Below are 7256 nucleotides of genomic sequence, written 5' to 3'. Positions count from 1 at the left end.
TCTTGGTTCTTCCATGGATAGTGGGGAGTCAGTGTGAAGGGAAGCTACTAAGCAGGAGTTCTCTCCCTGCCACCACCCTTGGTGGCCAATGAAGACTCAAACCTTCCACTGTCCTGGGTCAGAGTGATGGTACAAGTCAGGGAACCTGGGCACTGGCAAATATTGGCACAGTCAGGCTCTGGGATTCTCCATGGTCTCGGCAACATGGAAACCTGCAACAGTAGAACCGAAATCACTGGACTTCTAAGGCACTCCAGAATTCCAAATCCAGGTTCTGGCTGACACCAGGGAACAGCCAACTAGGACTGCAATGTAACTGAGACATTGAAGGACTCGGGGCACCCTGGGGGTTCAGTGTTCTGGAATTTCCCACAGAAAAAAGGAAGAACAGGTATCTGACATGTATAAACCCCTCCTGGTGTACCTCTGTAGCATCTGCACTGGATTGTGAACCATAAGGTCAGCAGTTCAAACCTCCCTGCTGCTCTTCAGAAACCCTATACAGGATAACTATGAATCGGAACCGACTCGATGGCACGTCACAACAACAGTATCTGGTGTGTGGAGTTTTGGTGTTACACTCTAAGATAAGCACTGGGCTGCTTACCGCAAAGTCGCTGGCTAAAACCTACCAACTGCTTCTCAGAAACCCTATACTGGGTCACTATGAGTCCTAACCGAGTCGATGGCTCTTAGCAGCAACATGCATGCAAATGGTTGACATGCTCAGCTGGTAACCAGAAAGTTGGAGACTCAAGTTCACCCTGATGCCTCTCAAAAGAATGACTTGATGATCTACTTTTGTTTGTTTTGATTTGGGGATGTCAAAGGGCTCATAAAGGAAGGATATTTATTTAGACAAGTTAGGCACATAAATCAGAAAAGCTAGAGTTGTTTTTTTTTTTTCCAGCTACTTGGAAAGTTTCAGAGACAACATCAGTAAATCCAAGGCACTCCAAGCCCCCTCCTAAGGGCAAATTAGGAAATCTGCAATTTAGCTTGGCCTTGAAGAGTCAATGAATTACAGGACAGGGTGGGGTGGGGTGAAGTAAGCCCTCCCTAGACTTTCATGTCTGAAGACCCAAGTTCAAAGTGCTGCTTGGAGTTCTAGCCAAAGTACCCACCCAGCCCAGCATTCTCTTCTTGGGCAAGTTTTTTTGCTTTTTAATCACTGCTTGCGGTGCGGCTGAGCGCCTTCGAGCCCGCGGGACGCTGCGGGGGACCTGGGCTGGGGCGGCGGCGGCAGCGGCGACGTGGGCTGCGGCGGGCCCGCGGCGTCGGGCTGGGCGAATGTCGGGCTGGGCGGACGAGCGCGGCGGCGAGGGCGACGGGCGCATCTACGTGGGGAACCTTCCGACCGACGTGCGCGAGAAGGACCTGGAAGACCTGTTTTACAAGTACGGCCGCATCCGCGAGATCGAGCTCAAGAACCGGCACGGCCTCGTGCCCTTTGCCTTCGTGCGCTTCGAAGATCCCCGAGATGCTGAAGATGCAATTTATGGAAGGAATGGTTATGATTATGGCCAGTGTTGACTTCGTGTGGAGTTTCCCCGGACCTACGGAGGTCGGGGTGGGTGGCCCCGTGGTGGGAGGAATGGGCCTCCTACCAGAAGATCTGATTTCCGAGTTCTTGTTTCAGGACTTCCTCCATCAGGCAGCTGGCAGGACCTGAAGAATCCCATGCGAGAAGCTGGGGATGTCTGTTATGCAGATGTGCAGAAAGATGGAATGGGGATGGTTGAATATCTCCGAAAAGAAGATATGGAATATGCCCTACGTAAACTGGATGACACCAAATTCCGCTCTCATGAGGGTGAAACATCTTACATCCGAGTTTATCCAGAGAGAAGCACCAGCTATGGCTATTCAAGGTCTCTATCTGGGTCTAGGGGCTGTGACTCTCCATACCAAAGCAGGAGTTCCCCACACTACTACTCTCCTTTCAGGCCCTACTGAAACAACAGGCGATGGGAATTTGTTCTTCATTTTTTAGTGTGAACTGAGCTGCTTTGTGCTCAGAATCTACATTCCAGATTGATGATTTAGTGTCTTAGGAATTTTTTTTTTTTTTAAGGAAAAATAAAAGCAAAAAAACTACATCATTTCTACCAGGGCCATAATAGCAGTGAAACATTGTAAACTGCTGAAATTGTGGTTTTGGTTCAGAAACAAGTTGTCTATTTTTCACCCCTAATAATGGGAAGGAAATCAGTGCTGGGTCTTTGTGGGTTGCTCTACTATGGAGATCAGCAGTGACTGAGGGACTTGGCCTGTTCTGTTTAGAAATATATTTTAAACGTTTAGTAAAAAAAAAAAAAAAAATGCTTGATTGTGAATTATATGATAGTTTACATGGGAAAACATTAGTTTCACATTCTTGATTATCTTCTTTTGAAAAATCAATCAGTGAAGACCCTATGGATCCTAACCAGACAAGCAGCGACACCAGAGATGGAGGCAGAGGTGATGGCATAGAGAGCTGAGCAGATAAGGACTCTACACTCATGGAAAGAGAAAGGCTGGGTGATAGCGGCTGGGTGGCTGGATGCAAAATGTGTCCTTTGGTTGTTTAAATGATTATATATTCCTGCATGTTTTTGTGTACATAAACCAAAAAAAGAGGGAATAGAGGCAAATACTGTTAACTGATGATACACGGATTGATAAATGGTTGATTGCAAAACCAATGTTCTTCCATGGAAATTATCACTCCATTCACAATAAAAAAAATTTTAAATCCTACAGAGTACTGTTTTAGTTTGACATATATTAGGAGGACATGGGACTTCTGGTGTGGCGCTGCAGGATCAGTACTAGACAGTGAACCACTAGGTCGGCAGTTCAAATCCACCAGCTGCTCCTTGGAAGCCCTCTAGAGTGTGGCTATGAGTCAGAACTGATGCGAAGGCCCTTTGCAACAACAGCAACAACAGGTCGCCATGAGTCTGAATCAACTAGAAGGCACCTGGTATGAGGAGTATACATTGTCCGGAAATTCTTCCAGATTCAGAGGAGGAAATGGAACAAGGGAGATCATGGCTGACGTCACATGGATCTTGGCTGAAAGCAGGGAATAACAGACAGATATTTACTTGTGCTTTATCGACTATGCAAAGGCAGTTGACTGTGAATCATAACAAACTATGGATAGCATTTTGAAGAATTCAAAAGCACTTACTTGTTTGTGCTCATGCAGAACCTGTACATAGAATAAGAAGCAGTCAGCCATTCAAGCAGAACAAGGGGATACGGAATGGTTTCAAACCAGTAAAGGTGTGCGTCAGGGTGGTATCCTTTCAGCAGATTTATTCAGACTATATGCTGAGTAAACAATCTGAGAAGCTGGATTATATGAAGAAGAATGTGGCAAAAGAATTGCAGGAAAACTAATTAACAATATGTGGCATGCAGATGATACAACGTTGCTTGCTGGAAAGCAAAGAATTTGAAGAACTCACTGATGAATATCAAAGACTGCATGGATTGAGCCTCAATGTAAAGAAAGGCAAAACCCTCATAAGTAGACCAATAAATAACATCAATAAATAAATAAACAGGAAAAAAAATGAAGTTGTCAGAGATTTCATTTTACTTGGATCCATAAATAACACTCATGGAAGCAGCTGTTAAAAAAATCAAACAACATATTGCTTTAGGCAAATCTGCTGCCAAAGACTTCTTTAAAGTTTGAATGAGCAAAAATGTCACTTTGAGAACTAGATTATACCCACCCCAAGCCATGGTATTTCCAATCACCTCATATACATGTGAAAGTTGGGCAATAAATAAAGAAGACCAGAGAAGAATGAATGCATTTGAATTATGGTATTGGCAATGAATATGAAAGTACCATAAGCTGATGGATGAAGGAACAAATCTGTTTTAGAAGCTTGCTCCTTGGAAGCGAGGATACAGAGACTTTGTCATTTGTACTCTGGATATGTGGTCAGAAAAGACCAGCCCCTGGATAAGGACATCATGTTTGTCAAAGTAGAGAGTCAGCAAAAGAGAGGAAGACCCCTCAATGGATGGATTGATACCACGGCAACAACAATGGCTTCAAACACAGCAATTGTGAGGATGGTACAGGATGGGGCAGTGTTTTGCTCTGTTGTACATAAGGTCATATGAGTAAGAGTCGACTCGATAGCACCTAACAAACAAATCACAAAACATGGTCCTGAGGAAGCCAGATTCCCAGGGCTCTAATCTTAGTCCCACTAGCTGTGAGATCTTGTTCAACTTATTTAACCTTTCTGTGACTCATTTGGATAATAAAATCTACCTCAATAGGAGTATTGAGAAAATGATAAGAATACATGTAAAGATGTAAAGCATTTTGAGCCATGCCAGGCTAGGTAAATGCTGTTGTTGTTGTTAAGTGCCATAGAGTAGGTTCTGATCCATAGCAACACTGTATAGGGTTTCCCAGGAGCAGCTGGTAAGATTGACCCACCAACCTTGTGGTTCAAACTGACTTTGCAGTACAGCGCATTAGCCTATGTCACCACACCAGGACTCCAGATAAATGCTATGATGATTGTATCTTTAAAACTTGGTACAAGTTTTCTGGAATCCTGGTGTGGCGCTATATATCAGCACTGGACTGTGAACCACAAGGTCCACTGTTCAAACCCACCAGGTGTTCCTCAGAAACCCTATACAGGATCATTATGAGTCAGAACCAACTCAACACACTTATCAACAACAACAATGTAAGTACTCTACACTTTTACAACCACAACAAAGAAACTAACACCTCCTCATGTAAGTTTTAAATACATAGTCACAAAAACAACATTTTGGCCTCTCCTGTGGTAGGAGTCTTAGTATGCACTGGGAGTTAATGCCCTGGACTGCAAGGTCAAGTTGAAGCGCAAGGTAGGCATTTCAAACCCACCAGCTGCTCTTCTGAAACCCTATACAAAGTCGCTATGAGTCAGAACCAACTTTAAGGCTCTTAACAACAACAAAAAATGTGGTGCTGTGAGGTCAGTGGCTCAAACCCACAAGCTGACCCCAGAAAAAAGACCCGGCATTCTGTTTCTATAAAGTCCTGGGAACACTATGGGGCAGCATTAATCCACTGTATAGAGTCACTATAAGTCTGAATTGACCCAACAGCAATGGGTATATTTTATTGCAGTTTCTTCTATTGAAGACACCTCTTCAAAGAGCAGAAACCTTTTAAGGATCTAGCAAAAGATGGAATTTCACAACTTTCTAAATATTGTGTTAACTATTTTAGCCTTCTAACTTATTCTCTATAATAAGATTTTTTAACCTTTGGAAAATGAGGTGGGCTCTGTGTTTTTTGGTCAAAGCTCTATGATCCCTACCAGAAAACCAGGAAGTATCTTACCATCCAGGGACTTGGCCAGCTGCTCACCCCAGATCCAGATTCTTCTCCTCTCTTGGGTGATCTCTTACAAAGTGAAGTTCCTTTTGACTGGGAAACTATCACAAGTTGTGTAATGTCGTTGTTGATAAGTACTGTAGATTTGGTTCCAACACATAGAGACTCTGTTTCCGAGGAGCAGCTGGAGAGTTTGAACAACTGACCTTGTAGTTCAAGCTAACCTTGTGGTCCAGTGCTGTATCTTGCAGCGCTACACCAGGACTCCAAGTTGTATAAAAGGATGTTCAAATCCACCAAATCCCAGGTCTCCATGTATGGTCTTTCTCACTGGCCTGGCAGGAGGGCTGTCACCCTCAGTTAGAGAAAATCTCTGGGAACAAAACACACTCCCCAATCTTCATAGACCAATGGGCTGAGTCAGGGAAACACAGGCTGCTGGGAATCTTAAATTAAGAAAACAGGTCCAGAGACAATTAATACTATTAACAAAATAAGTCAATACTGTGGCTTTTACAGTGTCACTTCTTAGGGCCTTTGATATGCTAAGGAGCACCTTGAATATCCAAGATGAGGAGATACATCACCCTTTGGTCTTGAAATGGTGCTATATTGGCAATGCTGTTTGATCTAAACCCTCTTTTAGGAAGGCATGTCCTGGGGCAGGGTTCTAAGTACATCCACTGCTATGAAGTAAACAGAGCTGCACAATCTTAGAATGAGCCAGACTGCAATGCCGTCTGAACTGCAAGGTCTGTGGTTCAAGCTTACCCACTAGTGGCCCCTCGGAAAACCCCATACAGGTTCGCTATGGTTCAGAACCCACTTGACGGTACTTAACAACAACAACAAACTAATATTGTTCCGGCTGCTCCCAAGAGCAGGACAGGGGTTCCTATCTACAAAAAGAAGGGTTGGGGTCCTTACCCTAACATTCCATGATGGTTCAGGCCCTGGGGAAAGGTCTTTAATGCAAACAGATGGCAGTTAAGGGCCTGTATGAAAGAGATGCCTATGAGAGGAAGGCTGAGAAGGGGCTCCTATCACTAAATGCAGGAAGTTAGTAACATGTGTTTGAAAAAAGGCCTGCCAGGCAGAGGTGAGAGAGGACTCCAAAGGTGCAAGAGGTACTGCCCATTGGTTCTCTGTACCCATCCGCACGTCTGCAGATGATCCCCACCACAAGATATCGAAGCACCAAGGGGTGTGTTGTTGTTGTTGTTGTTATGTGCCGTGGAGTGGATTCCGACTCATAACGACCCTATACAGGGTTTCCGAGGCTGTAAATCTTTACAGGAGCAGAACACCTCATCTTTCTCCCTCAGAACAGCTGGTAGTTTCGAACTGCTGACCCTAAGGTTCGTAGCCCGATTCGTAACCACTACGCTACCAGAGTGTGCTAGGAGGACTAATGAATTAATGGCACATAATCCCAAACTCCTCACTCAACTCAAGACCAGCCAAGTCCTGTCCCCAGCTTCAGCAGCTGCCACACACTGGCCTTCCTTCTCCTCCATGGAAAGAAATGCCAGAAGTGCTCTAACGCAAGCTGAGCGGGCTCCGTGGCGCCGCCATGAGGTGGGTTCCAATTTGGGAGCCTCCTCGGATCTGTGAGGAGCTTGTCCACGTCTATTTCACAGCAGGGCAGAAGGAACCACGCCTCGGGGACTCAGAAGGGGTGAGTCCGCCTTCGAATTGCAGCCCTGTCGGAGCCAGTGGAGGGGTGCAAGAGTCGCAACGCTTTAGATTTGGGGGTCGCGGTTTGGCCGGAGCTGCGTGTCTGGATTCGGTTCCTAGGAGCTGGCGGCAGCGGAAACGCAGGGCATGGGGAGCTTGCCAGGGCGCAGGACCGCAGGGTAAGCGCATCACCGGGAAGGACTGGGGCACGGTTCTCCAGAGG

The 7256-nt window shown here is 45.4% G+C and overlaps 1 pseudogene; it reads left to right on the top strand.

Moving 5' to 3' along the window:
- Positions 1-1290: 1290 nt before the first annotated feature.
- LOC102823706 lies at positions 1291-1956 on the top strand (annotated as a pseudogene).
- Positions 1957-7256: the final 5300 nt, after the last annotated feature.

Source organism: Chrysochloris asiatica, unplaced genomic scaffold (assembly GCF_000296735.1).
Source record: "Chrysochloris asiatica unplaced genomic scaffold, ChrAsi1.0 scaffold00735, whole genome shotgun sequence".
Classification (NCBI taxonomy): Eukaryota; Metazoa; Chordata; class Mammalia; order Afrosoricida; family Chrysochloridae; genus Chrysochloris; species Chrysochloris asiatica.
The sequence above is the reverse complement of the archived record's forward strand: the minus strand, read 5'-3'. Positions and strand labels throughout refer to the sequence as shown.